Raw genomic sequence first — 16190 nt, 5'->3', positions numbered from 1 at the left:
ATCATCATTGCCACCAAAGGCACCCAGGTCTTAGACCTTGAGGTTGGGGCAGAGAAACAGACTCCCAACAGGAGAGAAGAAGCCCCACACTCCCCTAATCCCTGTGAGCCCCTTTCTCGGGTTGCGGTAGCCTCCTCAGCACTTGGGCCATGGGGCAACCCAGTCTTGCTTTTTCCCTGCAGGCCCCAGTGCCAATGGGACCTTCCAGGCATGCACCCGGTGAGACAGCAAGGTGGTTCCAAGGCTGTTGGAGTGTCCTCCCCTTACTTGAGCTGCTTTGCAATGCCCACATGAATCCCATTTCTTCTCTATAGGGGTCACCTTGAACAGGTCTTATTTCCCTTCCATGGGACATCTTGCCAAATATTTGCTCCTTGAAATCTTTCTCCAGGCTAAACAGCTAGGCACCTTTTTAAACCCTTCCTCATAAAACATCATTTTCACTATTCTGTTTCCTGTGTCCTCTTTGGCTCTACTGTCTGTCCTTCATAGATTGTGGAACTCAGGTGAGAGAACATTACAGATGGGGTCTGAGCAGATCCTAGCTGTCTATCCTGGACATTATCTTCCGATTGATGTAGCTAGAGATCCAACCTAGTTTTTTTTTTAAGTTTACTTATTTATTTTGAGAGAGAGATCGAACATGTGTGATTAGGGAAGAGGCAAAGGGAGAGGGAGAGAGAAAGAATCCCAAGGAGGCTCTTCACTGTCAGTGGAGAGTCCAAAGTGTAGCTTATTCTCATCAACTGTGAGATCATGACCTGGGCTGTAATCAAGAGTCAAGTGCCTCGCCTCGTCCCCAGTCTAGAATTTTTATTTTTGATACTTGTATCACCCCTAAGTCACTCCACACATTTTTCTGCCAAGCCGCATATCCACAGGTGTCCTTTAAAAGTGTCATCTGGTTGGATTTAGTCTACTGTTCTACCGTTAATGTATCCATTCACCCTTCCAAATCTGGCACCTGAAAACTTGATAGGCCTGCCACCAATACCATTCTTCTTCCAAACCCTTGCTTATAATGTGGAAAAAGACATGGCCAAGCATGCAAGTGACAATGGCCTGTGAATAGCGCTCGTGACCATTCAGCGCAGGTGTGTCGTTTGGCCCACACTTCTTCATCTTCCCTAGTAAGGATCAGGGGCAACTGACAAGCGGGGCTAACAATAGCTCTCCCCTTACCAGCATGGTAAAGCTTAAGCATAACAGTTTTTAGTGAGCAATTGAATGTGGCTTTTATAAATGACAAGAAATATAATAAAAAAAAAACACACACACACCTGGTTTTCCAATTTGCAAACTACCTCACCAAATACAGACATTAGGCAGCTGAAATCAATAGAAGGAGCACTGGCGTCCCGGAGCTGGAGTCTCCACCCGGGCTCTCCTTCCAGAATTTCCAAGCTCTGGGGTTAACAATACCTGCCCCTCCAGGGCTATGAGGAGGAGCCAATGAGATCAGGCATGCAAAAAAGGCTTAAAAGTTGAGTCAGGCTATGTGAACATAAAAGAACAGTTTTATGATTATTACCATTAGAAATAACCCAGATCCCACCTCCACTGGCACTTGGGCTGCCAGAGGCAGGCCTGTTAGCATGGAGCAGCTGATTCCTGACCTCCTCTCCCTACAGCAATCCCCTTCTCTTTAGTCTCAGAGCAAAATCGAGGCTGGCTCACGAAGGGTAATGGGTCCTCCTACTAGGCTGCAGGAACACACTCTCTCCATGGTCCCCTCGTGGAGACCAGAACCTGAGTCACCTGCAGCAGGAACTCGGCCGGTGATGAAGGGCTGGGGTCCCCCGTGGCTTGCCCACAACTCATCCTTGGGTTTCTGTCCTGAATGGCAGTTTCTAAGAACACCAGGCTTTGGTGTCTGCCATTCTCAGGATGGGCCTCTGACACCTTACCCTGGTCTTGGCTGAGGGTGGTTGCTTCCTCGGGGAACAATGTTCTTTACTGAGAAAAGATCTTGGGGGAAGATTCTTGCAAAGAGCTATCAAAGGCCAACCTGCTGGCCCCTACCATCTCTGGGTCAAAGATGTTCAATAAAGCAAGGGAAGAGAGAGGGAGATCCATGGCCAACCATAGGCCCCTGGGAAAAGAGCAGCCATTGAAATGGGAGATGATAACTGGCTAATTTCTCCTCTCCTAGTCCATGGAAGGCTGGTTTCCCACTTCCAGAGGGAATGAACACTGAGGGCAGATTTAAATATATATACATAGTTGTTGGCAGGACATGGAGAAGATCATGCCAATGAATCTATTCACAGATCAGGGAGTTTGCCCAGAAAGGCACCAGGAGGAAGAGGCCCAGAAGGGAAGGTAACACGTTCTGTCAGATGACTTCTGGGGCCCCCTGGTATTCGAGCTACCTTTGTTCAATCCACCCCTCCAACAGCCTTCCTCAAGACGAGTGGGCTGCTGAAGTCACCTAAAAATCATCACAGGACACGTGAAAGGTAACTTGGACTTTTCACAGCCACTGGTGACTTCGTCTCGTGACTTGGAACATATTTTGTCTTTTTCTCATTGTGCTCCCTTTGACTATGCACTGGCACAGAGAGATGGTGCCTGATTCCATACACTTGCATGTACAGGAACAAGTCACAGATGAACCTCTACATCATGGCAGCTCTGATGCTGCTAATGAATGGGGCTGAGGTGTGACCAGGCTCAGTTGGCTGGCTGAATTACGTTACCTCCAAATTCATCCACTGAAGTCCCAATTGCCAATACATCAGAATGCAACTGAATTGGCAGATAAGGCCTTTAAAGAGGTGATTAAGTTCAAATGAGGTCCAGTGAGGGTGGGCCCTGATCCAACATGACTGGAGTCCTTTCATAAGAAGAGGAAGAGACACTAGGTGTGTGCATGCAAGGGGTGGGAGTGGGGAGAACAACCTGATGAAAGGACAGCAGGAAGATGGCCGTCTACAAGCTAAGGAGGGAGGCCTCAGGAGAAAACCCAACGTGGCTGGCACCTTCATCTTGGGACTTCTAACATTCACAGCTGTGAAAAATTAAATTTCTGTTGTTCAAGATGCCCAGGCTGTTGTATTTTGTTATAACAGCCCTAGCAAATTAATTGCTAGTTGATTTACCTAAAGGTCCTTCCTGTTCACCAGATTGGAGAGAAAAAGTATAGTACGGAGGACAGGGGACAAGGGACTCCTAACCTCGGACATGCTGTAGATCAAATGCATCTCCCTCCTCAGTCTGGGATGTGCCACTTTGATGGCAAACTGTAGCAAGGTCAAAGTGGGGGTAATCTACTGGTCCTTGACAACTGGCAAATCCTGCTTGCCTTGCCTGAGGCTGAGATAGTCAACTGGTTCCCAAACGGCTGGTCTGAAACCGGTGTCTAAGCCACAGCTGAGGAGTAACCTACTCATTCCATTGGCTTACTTTCTTGTTTGGCCTCTTACTTTTGGGGATTCTGCATAATCTATATGTTATTGCTGCTGTTCCAGAAAAGCTTAAGACCTTGGGGATGAGCGGGCAAATAGCAGAGAGAGGTAATCACCAGAGTGTGGAGAGTCAGTAAACTCTTACAGGTTTGACAAACCAACTCAGGCCACCTGGCCCAATGCTGCCTCTGGCCAGGGACCCACCCAGTCTCCAAGTACTGCCTGGGTGCCTTGGCCCTCCGGCAGACTCCAGGACCCTGCCACCCCTGGGCTTCCCATTGAGTGTGGGGCCCAGCAGAACCGCTCCCTGGGGCCCAGAGAGAAGATGGATCCACAAATGCTAACTGCTGCTAAGGGGCCCAGACACAGATTAATTATCAATGCAACCACAGCTCTCTCCAGACTGGCAGAGGGAACCAAAATAAGGAAGGAAGGTGTTTGAAAGGTGTAGGCGGGCAGATGTCTGGAGGGCCTGGGAGGGGCGACAAAGTCTAGGGGGCTGGCAAATGGCTTTCTTTTCTCTAGAATCCCAAGGTGGGCGGGTCTGGCTAATTCAAATGCAAAAGCCCAGGGGCAGCAGGATGACCGGAAATCTTTCCGCAATCACTGCCCATCCTGCTTCAACACTCTCATAAAGGTCAGTAGGTTGGCTTCGGTCTCTTCAGTCACTCAGGCTATAAGCTTATTTACATGACAAAGCACCCATAATCACCGCTAGCTCACAGGCACTCAAACCAACACTCACTTCAAACCCGAGGCCTTCAAACCGTAAGCCTCAAGTCCTAGCTCAACGTAACACAGGAGGAAAAGGGAAGCGTAGGGGCCGAATCCTTGGGGGCAGATTAGAATCACATTAGAACAAAAGGTCTCCTAACATCTGCAATGTAGTTCACGGGGTTGGATGGGGCAGTGAGGAGGCGAAGGTCTGATGGATAAACGTCTGGGACTGAGTGCCAGCTCCCCAGGCCCGCTGTGCAAGCCTCTTTCTGCTGGGACCAAAGGGCTTAACTTGTTCTTCCCCAGTGCGTCGGAGCCACTGTGAGGAAGCAGAGGGCATTTCCAAACGGGAAGACCAAAAGCAAGACCGCCTCATCATCATTGTCTGCAAGGTTAGAAGAGGCCAAAAACCAAACCAAAACAAAACAAAAACACCACCAAAAAAGAACCCACTCTCCTATAGAGAAAAACATGGAGGAGAAAAAGAAATAGACTCTTGGCAGCACTTAGTTACAACCACGACACTTTTACTACCTTGGAAATTTCCATCTCAGCCATCCATTTTCACTTGCGGATGTGAGTTGATGATGGTGGGGGAGGGGGGGTGAGAGGAGATGTGGACCTGTGTGAGAGGGTCCCTAGGACCCCGATCAGAACTGACTTCCCACTTAGAAGGCCTTTCACACTCACTGTCCAAACGATGTTTACCAGTTTCTCCCTCCTTTTCGATTTGTTTGGTTTAAAATATTTAACTGGAGGCACAATGAAATGTCTCAATTACCGCGTTCTCCTGGACCATTAGACTGGGGACTCTGCACTCATTATGCTGCTGAACGTGCTACTTACCCATGCAAATTCCGAGGGCAGTCGACACTGAGATGGGAGGTGCTCACCAACGCTATCAAGGGATGATTTAATCACAAAACCATTCAGTGGGCAAAGCAGAGCAATTTTTAGCCAACTGTTCTAGTAAATATTATGGGAAACTTTCATAGAGTGTTCATCCTGGCGTAATGGTTTCGAACGTGCCCAGATTTCCTTCCCATTCATACACCGCCCCCCAAAGGTGCTACCCTCAGGCTAGAAGATCAAATGGATAATGCATTAACCATAATGCCATCCTGTAGATGACTTTTTTTCCTAATGTTATAAACACCCGAGTATCACTGTCGTTTAGATGAGGGCAAACTTGAGTAGCCACTAACTTCCCGGCGGCCGTCCTTCCTCTGCCCCTCCCCCAGGCTCTCGGTGGGGCCCGCCAACCGGCTTCTGGGCAGGCTGCTGCGGTGGCCAGCAGACACGGCTCCCGCAGGTGGGACGAAACAACCCCCGCAAACCCACTTCGGACGGTTGAAACAATACCCAATCACGGCATCCACCCTCCCAGAGCGCCCCGGAGGAAATGGCATCATGACTTTCATTTTGCTCCGTTTCTGACCGACTAAAAGGAAAACAACACGTCCTAAGACAATTATCAGGGTATCTTATGTCAGTGGATTGGAGTGTAGGCTCCGGAATGTTATCAAGTGACCTCGAGGAGAAATTAATTTTCAAGAGCTAAAATAACCCTCGGCTGCACATGCCCGCCGCCTTCCCTCAGAGCAGAAACGGATTTCACGTTCCACAGTTAGAACAGAAAACTCTCATGCATCCCCGTTTCTTCAAAAAAGTCTATAAATAACCCAGGATCAGCAAAATTATGCAAAACATCCTGCTAGCAGAAGAAATGTAAACTAAAACCACTTACAGAGAGACTCAGGCTGCCAACTTAATCTGATTCTACGTCGACTGTAAACATGTTGTACTTTTGGAACCTGAAGAGATCCAGATTAGCACGGATGCCATCACAAAAAAAGAGGAAAAAAAAAATAAAAGAAAAAACCAACAACAAACCCAGCAACGAAACAACAACAGCCCAACCCCGAAACGGGGCAACGTGATTCGGTGTTCTGCACAGTCCGGGACGGGCTGGCCAGCGGCAGCAGTACCAGCGTCCGAGCTTGCACACGCCAACTGTTTTGACTACAGGCACTTGTTAAACACAGAGTTTCAGGTCCTAGCAGTTGGACACCAGAAGTTCATAGAACTGACCCGGTGCCAAGAACAACAAGCACAGAAAGCGAAACGGCTGCCTCGTGCGCCGTGTTTTTGTTAACTGTTTATGCAGGCTCCAAAGCAATTGGGTAACAAGAATAAAACAGAACTTCAATAACAAAAGCAAAAGATTACCACCTTGAAGGAAATGTAGATGTTGGCAGATAAAGGACAGACGTCAACCTAGTTTATTGGTGGGGTGGGTGGGGGTTTTCGGAGAGAATCGGTGGGGGGAGGGGGAGGGGCAGGTGTCACATGACACACTGCAGTTAGTAGGCCGAAGGAACCGGGTACTTCCTTGAAGCATCTTTTACTTAGAGGTTGACTTGAGAGATTTTGCAAATACTGAGGCCTTGGTGCGCATCTGGGGATAACTGCAAGAGCACTGGAATTTGGAAGTTGGCAAATCCCATGGGAGAAAAAAAAAGGGGGGCGTGCTGAATGGAGATTTCAGGACACAGGAAAGGGACTTGCAAGTTCCCTGCACTGGGCAGTGAGATCACTGAGCCACACAGGAAGCAAACAGAGGGAGCAGTGTCCCTGGGCTGTTTCTTGACCTGGTCCTGAGAAAGGTTTCCCTGTCTCCTTGGAGTTTAGGGTTGATAGGGTCAATCTTTCTCCATCAGGCCTGCAACCTGTGTTCTTCTGGTGACAGTGAATAAAGTCTTTTCATTGGGCAAAATAAAAAGGAATGCTTACGTCGCTTATTTAACAAGGTTTTCCATTTCTTTCCCAGAATGCATGAAGCATGGTCTCATTTTAGGACCAAGACAATCAACCAGATAAAATTTTAGAGTCATCTGAGGATTTGAGAGAACTGAATTCCAAGAGAACTGAAGTGTAGATGTAAGAGTGAGAAATTTTGTTACTTTGACTTTATTTAAATAAAAAAATTGATTTAAGTAATCTCTACACCAAACTTGGGGCTCGAACCCATAGCCCTGAGATCAAGAGTCACATGCTCTTCTGACTGAGCAAGCCAGGAACCCCAGAGTGAAAAATTTTAAGTCGCTGAGTGGGCTCAAGCCCTTCTCCCATCATCGATCGATTGATCGATCAATTGATCTATCTATGATATCTACCTCTCTTTCAAAGAAGATTTCAAAATGCAGCAAGCAAGCCTAAGTGAGTCTCTTTTTAAAATGGGGTCAGGAGGCCATAAGGGAGGAGGAATTTATGCACGTCCTTCTCTCAGGAACCACGAACTTTTTAAAAACCTTTCAGCCAGCTGCAAGCCCTCAGCTGGGACTTAACTTCCTCCTCCTCATGGCACCTGAATCATCTTCACTCTTCACTTCAAAAAGAGCCCTTGCAACGAACAGAGTTTCCCTCCCTTATCTGCATATGAACCCAACCAATCCCAGCTAACCTAGTTTCAATCCCTGTTTTGCATAGAGGATCTGAAGGAGAACTCTACTCGCAGCCTCGACTATACAGTCCTGCCCGCTCTTTGTCTTCCTCAGTATGTGGTCCAGGTTTCTTCCTGAATCTGTGTCTCTTCAATTGCAATTCTAATTGCCCAAGTAAATGCCAATTTGCTTAAATTTTCAGGGAATTCTTTCTTAGTCTATGCGATCTATCACCTGTCTTTGATTTGAAGAATAAAACCTTGCCACTTCCCCACTCCAGAGGTTTAGAGAAAAGTAAGTAGTAACAGGTTGTTTGTAAAAGCTACTGTAACCTTGGGCCATATCCATGTTTATTCTGGAGAGTAAGTGTTGTTTTTCTGGTTCTGGGGGTCACCACTATAATGGTGGTGGACATGCACACGCATGGTAGCTCCCACTTTCCTCCCAAAGGAAACCCCATTTTATTGTGAATTATAGATAGACAGGGTTTCTCTGGGATCTGAAATGGAGCCCCCCTGGAGTGAAACACAGCAGTTGCCCAATAGATCAAAAGAGAAGAGCAAAGGTAATGTAACGTTTATGGGACAAAAGAAGGAGCTGGGGAGGAAGAAGTTTGGGCTGGGGGGTGGAGGATGGGGGAAGGGCCACCACCAGAGAGATGGATCAGGTCAGGCAAAATGAGTCTCAAACCAGCCCTGGCCTCTGGTTTGGCAACTGACACCAGCACGTATCTGAGCCGTGCCCTTCACGAAGAACTCCAGGGTTTACATGCACATTATGCTATTTGATCCTTAGAAACACCCTGAATGGGCAGAGCCCATTCAACCAAGGAGGAAAACTGAGGCTCAGAGAGGTCTTGGTCTCAGTCTCATGAACGATGGACGACTCGCACTGGTGGGGTGCGTTATGTTCACAAAGCACTTTCAAAGTGACGGGCTTTATTATTCCCATTTTCAGACAAGTACAGTGAGATTCTGGAGAGGCTACAAACCACGCCCGAGGCCACACTGCAAATTGTACATAACACTGGGTCTCCTAATTCCTAACCTGGCCTTTCTTGCTTGCCTCTATCATGCTTTCAGAACACATAATGATCGAACTAATAAAGGCTACAAAAGTAGTTGTATTAGAAAATCACATCATCTCACTAGATTTTCCCAGAACTCCCTGTCTTCATGTTTTTTCTGTAGAAGGTTCAGATAGCAACTCTCAAACACAGGAAGTCCCCTCCACACCTGGGGGCTTCAGGCATCGGTTCTCCAGAGCTCCTATTTCAGTGGGAAGGAACCACCTCTACCACATCCTTCTTTGATTGGATTAGTTCCCCCACGTGCTAATCCCTGGGTCTTCACCTAATCCTAGTCTGGGGAGAAGACCAAGTGGAATGTCCCAGCAGGCTTGCCAAGCTGTGCATCATGCCATGTACATTTCCCAGGTGTGCTGTCTCATGTAGGAGGGATGTGGCTTAGCACGTGGTTTGGTGGATGTCTTCTTCAACGTTGTGTATCAGAGTTATGCTTCTGTTGAGGTCTTTGGTGGCACAGGCCATGGAAAATACTGGACCAAATGAAGGGTCCCTGTTCCTTGTGTGTGACACATGGGCACACTTAAAGCTTGATAGAAAATGGTATTACTATTCTGTGATACACTGTGAGTTAGTTCATTGCAGGTTTGAGGAACTTCCTCCAAGGGAAAGTGGTAGTGAGCTCCTGCAGATGGCCACCTGGCTTGTAAGGGTGAATGGGGACATTTGTCAGGAACCCAAGTGCTCAGGGCCATGACCAAAGATGCTGAAGAGGGAGGGCAGGAGAGGTGACAGGCAGGAGGTGAAGATTACAAAGTTCTTGAGTGTTGGGCCATTGTCCTATGAATCTACCTCTCCTCCTCCTCCCCCCCTGAAAACACAACACAACGAAACACAGAACCAAAGGCCAGAGAAGCTATGTGTCAAGGTGGACTTTATGTTCAAGGTGCCTAAAGCAGCCTAGATGGTGAGGACCAATCAAAGGCACAAGCTCCTGGTGCCTGGAGAGGCTCTGTCATTGGGGGAATGACAGGTGGCGCCTCTCACTGGTTTATCTGAGGTTGTTTTGGTGACCACATGACATTTGCATCCATGCTGCCTGAAAAGAATATGGGGACTGGGTAAATGAGAACAGTCTCAGCAGGAAAACTCATTTGCTTATAAGATACAAAGTGTGTAGAATATTTCCACATAACTTGTGACTCCTCAGAGCGTAGAAACCGTTTAAAAAACTTTTTTTAAATGTTTATTCATTTTTGAGAGACAGAGAGACAGAGTGCAAGTGGGGATGGGGCAGAGAGAGAGGGAGACACAGAATCTGAAACAGGCTCCATATCCTGAGCTGTCAGCACAGAGTCCCGCGTGGGACTCAAACTTACATACCCCAAGATCATAACCTGAGTTGAAGTCAGAGGCTTAACCGACTGAGCCACTCAGGTGCCCCAGACACTGTTTTTTTAAAACCAAAAAGTGGGACACATGGCTGACAGGCACTGGCATATTTAGGGGAGACAGATTTAAAATCAGAACTTGTGAAAATCTGTGAGGCACGACCACCAAATCTGTACTATCAAATTAGTAAAAGTATCAAATTAATCTAAATTAAATGATCCAATTAGTAAAAGAGAGGGACATGGAATATTAGCAGAAACTTATAGTTAGTATTGGTGTGTGCTTAACAGAGGCAGTTCTACCACAAACCAGCCAAATAGTGCTGTGTTGATGGATACAGGGGTTTTGGGAAAGCTGGTGAGGACAGTATGTCCAGGAGGAGGTTGGCATGGATGGAGTCCAAGTCAGGACCCTGGGCCCACACTCTGGGCATCTGGACTCCCCTTAGGGAAGGGAGTTGCATCCGAGTACGTACAAGAGGAGGAAGCTGGTCCGGGACCAGTAAGGTCTTCAAAACATGGCCCGGATATATGGAAAGCTGGTCAGGAAAAGGATGGAGCCAAAAAAAGATAGAGGCCTGAGGTGTCAGGAGACAGAAAGCATGATAAGCATGTCAGCAGCTGGGTTCTTGCCCCTGACCTTGCCCTGCACACTTTCAGGTCAGGACCTGCAGCCCAGCTCAAGGCTCTTTGCTTTTGCCTGGATTTACAATAACTGTGCCAGCCTTCCTGATTTGACCTGGGACTGCCTTTTGACCTAATCCTTCTTGATGTGGACTCATGACCAAAACCACGGGGCTGGTTATACCCACATGAAGGCCACAAACCCCAGGGTTTCAGGAGAATATCAATTTCAACCAGCCTTAGCCATATTGTACACAATTTGCAAAATGGCTTAAAGCGTGTGTTGACTAGAATTGGACTAGAGGACTGTAAATTCCTTGGAGGGCTAATCCTAAGTCTCTTTTATCTTGAAGGCTGATACCTAGCCAAGCATAGAAGCCTTGCTGTGAGTTTGTAAAACATGTTTTGAATGAATGAGTGAAATTCCTCTTAACACACATCCCAAATAATATGCACACCTTATTAGGTTTACCTGAAAGGTGAATGCCTTCACATTAAATATATCTCAGATTTGGTGTTTTAATTAATTAATCCTATTTTAATTAAGTATTTAAAAATATTATTTTGTATTTTCCAGGTTTCTTTTTTTCCTCCCCTCCAGTCAAATTTTGGTTTTGTTTTATTTAAGTTTATTTACTGAGAGAGGGAGAGAGAGCGAAAGAGAGAGAGAGAGAGAGAGAGTGAGCAAGTTGGGGAGGGGCAGAGAGGGAGACAGAGAATCCCAGCACAGAGCCAGACGTGGGGCTCCAGCTCGGGAACCGTGAGATCATGACCTGAGCTGAAATCAAGAGTTGGACACTTAACCGACTAAGCCACTCAGGCACCCCAGATTTTGTGTTTTTAAAAGTTATATTTGTGATTCAAGTTAGGGAGACGGTAGAAAGGCTTTCCATTTAAAATTTAAAACACTAAATCTTCAAAAAAATTGGAGGCACTTTGTAACAGAAGTCTTTCCAAAAGATCTTCATCCCACTGTACTTTGTCCTCTTAAATGGTAGACTTTGAACATTATTTGATCCTTTTTTTTTGATAACTCAAGATCACTTTTCAGGGCATTCCGTTCTAAACTTTGCTATAAAGTGCTGATAATTTCAGAGCCCTACATCTGTAGTCTTCAAACTCCTTGACCCTGATCCACCTGAAGTCATAAATTTTACACTTTGCCTTAACACGAGCACACGGATGTGACCAAAGTTCCAAAAGATAACGTTTATCTTCTCTAAGTAAAAAACACTGTGACACTTTCTCTTGTATTCCACCATTTAAAATGTTGGTCAAGGGCGTCTGGGTGGCTCAGTCGGTTGAGCGTCTGACTCTTCTATTTATTTATTTTTAAAACGTTTTAATTTATTTTTGAGAGAGCGAGGGAGAGAGAGAGAGCGCATGAGCATGGGAGAGGCAGAGAAAAGGGGGACACAGAATCTGAAGCAGGCTCCAGGCTCTGAGCTGTCAGCACAGAGCCTGATACGGGGTTCAAATCCACGAGTGGTGAGATCAAGCCTGAGCTGAAGTTAGACACTTAACTGACTGAGCTCCAGTCTGGCTCTGTGCTGACAGTGCACAGCCTGCTTCGGATTCTATCTGTCTGTCTCTCTCTTCCTCTCTGCCCCACCCCTGCTCACACTCACATGTGCTCTCTCTGTCTCTCTCAAAATAAAAAAAATAAAATAAAAATGTTGGTCGGAACTCCGTGAACTGATTGCCTTACCGTCACAGGTGGTGCCCACAGTCTGCAATGCTGAGAACGTGTGCAGGGCGATCTGCCTATGCACAAAAGGGGCCTTGCTTTCCCCGCTTTGTGCCTTTCACTTTTATTTTCCTGCACTCCGGTGTCACTTCTCTTTATTGGCAGGCCTGCCTCCGTAGTCCTGCCCAGAGTGCTAATGTGCCGAACTTGGACATCAGACCATCAAACGTGCTAGGTTCCTGTACAGCTAAGTGGAAGCCGTTTCCCAGGAAAAGCCTGGAGCTGCTCCCGTGGATGCCCCATGGCACTTGGGGCTCTTCAAGTGCTCCTGGCCACGTTCCCAAGGAGCTTCCTCAGCGGCAGAGTTCTCGATACCGAGTTGTTATTGGATGTGCAGCATGGAAATGCCTGCATGAGAACATGCATCTTTCTTTCCTGAAAGGAGTATTCTGATGATAAGACCCTTTCCCGGCAGAAGGGCTGGGAAACTACAGAAGCTCCGACAGCAGTGCTGTTCGGTGAGTGAGCACATCTGGGCTCTGGTGCTCGAGGAGGTTACTGGGCAAGTAAGTGAGGCATCCGGCCTTGAGCTGCCCTCTGTCCTGTCGCTGACTAGCTCCCCCTGCTCTACGCTTCAACCATCAGAACTCTTTCCACCTAAATGCAAAGTTCACTGGCTAATAAATTAATAAAGGAATCATCCCTGGTGGGATTCTAAGTGTGTGTGTGTGTGTGTGTGTGCGCGCGTGTGCATGCATACACATTAGGAGTAGATATCTTATATTGATTTAAAAAAAAATTACACTGAAAGGGGTAGTACTGTGCCCCTAACCAGACCTAAATAACAAGCAATCAGGCACTGGCGAAGTAAACTGCTGACACATGTATTCCGTGGAACGCTAGGAAGCTATAAAAACGATGATGTAGATCTATATTTAGTGAAATGTGTCCACACCAATTTTAAATGAAAAAAAAAAGGCAGATTTCAAAGCCATGTCTATAATAGGATTCCACTTTTATTTTTTAAAATATAAGACATATGCATACAGATACACATGTATAACACATAGACAAACACATACACATAGAAACACGATTATAAAGCTTTACACCAAAATATTTACGTTCTTATAGTTTCCAAAATTTGGGCAGTTTTTACAATGTATTATTACTTCATAATAAGGGAAAAAAAGCAATTTTCACTTTGAAGAAATAAAATTTCACATTGATAAGCAAAACAGTGCTTCTGTTGGGGAGGGGCACACCACCCCCATCCTCACCTCGCTTGTGACTGTTGCCATGGGAACGCTTGCTACGGCTAGGCATTAACAAGGTGGTATACTTATGGGGGCCCTTTCACCTTTGGCTCTCTCACTGGTTATGATGTCTTCTCAAACTTTCCAAAGAGTTCTACGCTTATAAAGAAGGGTATGTTGAATCTTTACAGGAAAATTTTTACATTAATGCACTTTAAGGCAAAAGAAGGGCTTATGGTTTTATTTGTAAGGCTCATGTTCTCTTCTCTGATGGAATTAAGGGGAAGAGTAAATCCCCAAGCAGTAAGGGGATGGGTCTTGCTTCTCTGGGAGAAACAGGATACACACAGGTCTCTCCATTCTACGGCAAGATAAGTACAAGAGAGACAGGATCTATATTCCAAAGCTAATTTCCTCCCAAGCCAGAGTCAATTCAAAGCATAAACCTATGTTGGCTTTAAGGACAGGAATAACTCCTAACTCTTGTCAATGCTGTTCCCTCCACCACTTTATTCACAGCCATGGGATAACTGGTATCTCCCTTAAAAATGGACTGTGGGGAGGCTCGGGTGGCTCAGTTGGTTAATTGTCTGACTCCTGATTTCAGCTCAGGTCATGATCTCACGATTCATAGGTTGGAGCCCCACGTCAGGCTTCACACTAACGGCATGGAGCCTTCTTGGGATTCTCTCTCTGCCCACCCCCCGCCCTGCATGCAAGCTCTCTCTTAAAATAAATAAATAATAAACTTAAGAAAAATGACTATGGATGAAGAGCAAGCAAATGTATTACTCTCAGTTTATAAAAGAGGAAAGTAAGATTTATCAGGGTGAGGCAATTTGCCTGAGGCGTGCCTACTGGGGAGTGGAAGAGCCAGGATTCAAACCCTGTTCTCCTGGGTACATTCTCTTTGTTCTGTGCTACTGCATCTTCTATAAATTGAGTAACCATATACTTCATTATCCTCACTGGACACCTCTGAAAGTAAAAGGGGTGCTAAATAGATGGGCCCCAGGGCAGCAGGTATACCTTGTGTGACTTCCCCGAACAGTCCAGGATTTACGGTCACTTTGGATATAATCCAGCCCCCTTGCCTGGCTCACCACTGGGAATCATGCTTTTTGAGTAGGAGAGAGAAATGGAACATGGTTACACTGTCTATGATTCGCTTTAAAGTACTCGAGTAAACATAAAATAGAAAAAAAAGAGTACTTGGGAATAACTGGTATATGAGCCAGTTAGTCGAGGCCTTACCTCTAGGGGTGATCAGCTCCCATGCTATCAAGAACACCAAGGGCCGCTGGCTGGCTCAGCCCATGGAGCAGCTGCCTTGATTTAGGCTCAGGTCATGATCTCGTGGTTTGTGGGACTGAGCCCCATGTCAGGCTCTGCATTGACAGTATGGAGGCTGCGTGGGATTCTCCTTCTCTGCCCCTCCCCCACTTGCTATTACTCACTCTCAAGATATATAAACAAACATTTTTAAGAAATTAAAAAAAAAAAGAATACGAAGTACAGATTGGGTAACTAGTGTTAATCTGAGAGGTCACACTCCAAAAGTGACTACTTTAAGGGGAGGTGGATGGAATAGGTGATGAAGAGCACACTTATCCTGAGGAGCCCTGAGTAATGTACAGACGTGCTGAGTCACTATCCTGTACACCTGAAACTAACAGAACACTGTATATATATATATTTTTAAATGTTTATTTATTATTGAGACAGAGAGAAACAGAGCATGAATGGGGGTGGGGCAGAGAGAGAGAGGGAGACACAGATTCTACAGCAGCCTCCAGGCTCTGAGCTGTCAGCACAGAGCTCGATACAGGGCTTGAACCCACCCACAAACGGCGAGATCATGACCTGAGCCGAAGTCAGAAGCTTAACCAACTGAGCCACCCAGGCACCCCTAGAGCACTGTATATTAGCTGTACTGGAATTAAAATAAAAACTTGATAAAACAACAACAACAAACCCTAAAATTGGTTACTTTGAGTCCTTTTGTTATCCATATTCTAATTAACATTCTGAACATAAAAAATGGGTTTCTGTTTGTGAAACTTGGGACTTGCTATCATGGAGGCTAGAAATGGATTCTTTTTGGTGAAATTAGAGGTATTCAAGATATGTAGCTGACCAAAGACCTTTAGAGACCCCCCCCCCCCCCGTCCCCTTGAATAAACAGGGTGTTTGAATACAGTGAGGCCTGTCCCTTCATCCTTAGGGACATTCGAGGCTGCCTTGTGCAGCCAGTGGAAGCAGGAGGGTTGACGACAGAATGATGCTGATTCAGAGAAACAGAGATCTGTGTTTGAAATATTCTTGCAACTGCCTCGAGTGGACCTTCTGTGTAGGGTAAGGCTGGAATACCTCAAAGGAGAGGAGGCTGGGGCTTCGGCAAGGTTCCCGAGTAGGTTAAGTCAATTGTTTTCTTCCTACTGGTTGGTTGATTCACGTTTGTTTGATGAATGCTGTATATGTGGCCGCCTTCAGTGTGACACTAGCATTCGCTACAACCTGGTAGGGAGCAGCGGCTCTTAGCACCTCAACCTTCCACAACCTTCTACAGAGGCAACTATCGCCTACCAGAAAGGACCTATGAGTTCTGTATTGCCAAACCAGCTGAGGTCAGTTCACAGTG

General features: G+C 46.3%; 1 protein-coding gene across 6 annotated transcripts in view; it reads right to left on the bottom strand.

The window, feature by feature from the left end:
- The window catches only part of ATXN7L1 (ataxin 7 like 1), a 248188-nt gene that overhangs the window by 67797 nt on the left and 164201 nt on the right, over nt 1-16190 (bottom strand). Inside the window, exon 1 of one of the 6 annotated variants that reach the window (XM_029927414.1) lies at nt 5872-6284. The exons of the other annotated variants lie outside the window; for them this stretch is intronic. The gene's annotated coding sequence lies outside the window, so the exon portion shown is untranslated. Of the gene's footprint in view, nt 1-5871; nt 6285-16190 lie in introns of those variants that run through there. 6 annotated transcript variants of the gene reach the window in all.

The sequence above is a fragment of the Suricata suricatta genome, chromosome 2 (assembly GCF_006229205.1).
Source record: "Suricata suricatta isolate VVHF042 chromosome 2, meerkat_22Aug2017_6uvM2_HiC, whole genome shotgun sequence".
In the NCBI taxonomy this organism is placed as follows: domain Eukaryota; kingdom Metazoa; phylum Chordata; class Mammalia; order Carnivora; family Herpestidae; genus Suricata; species Suricata suricatta.
This window is presented reverse-complemented; position numbering and strand designations above follow the sequence as displayed.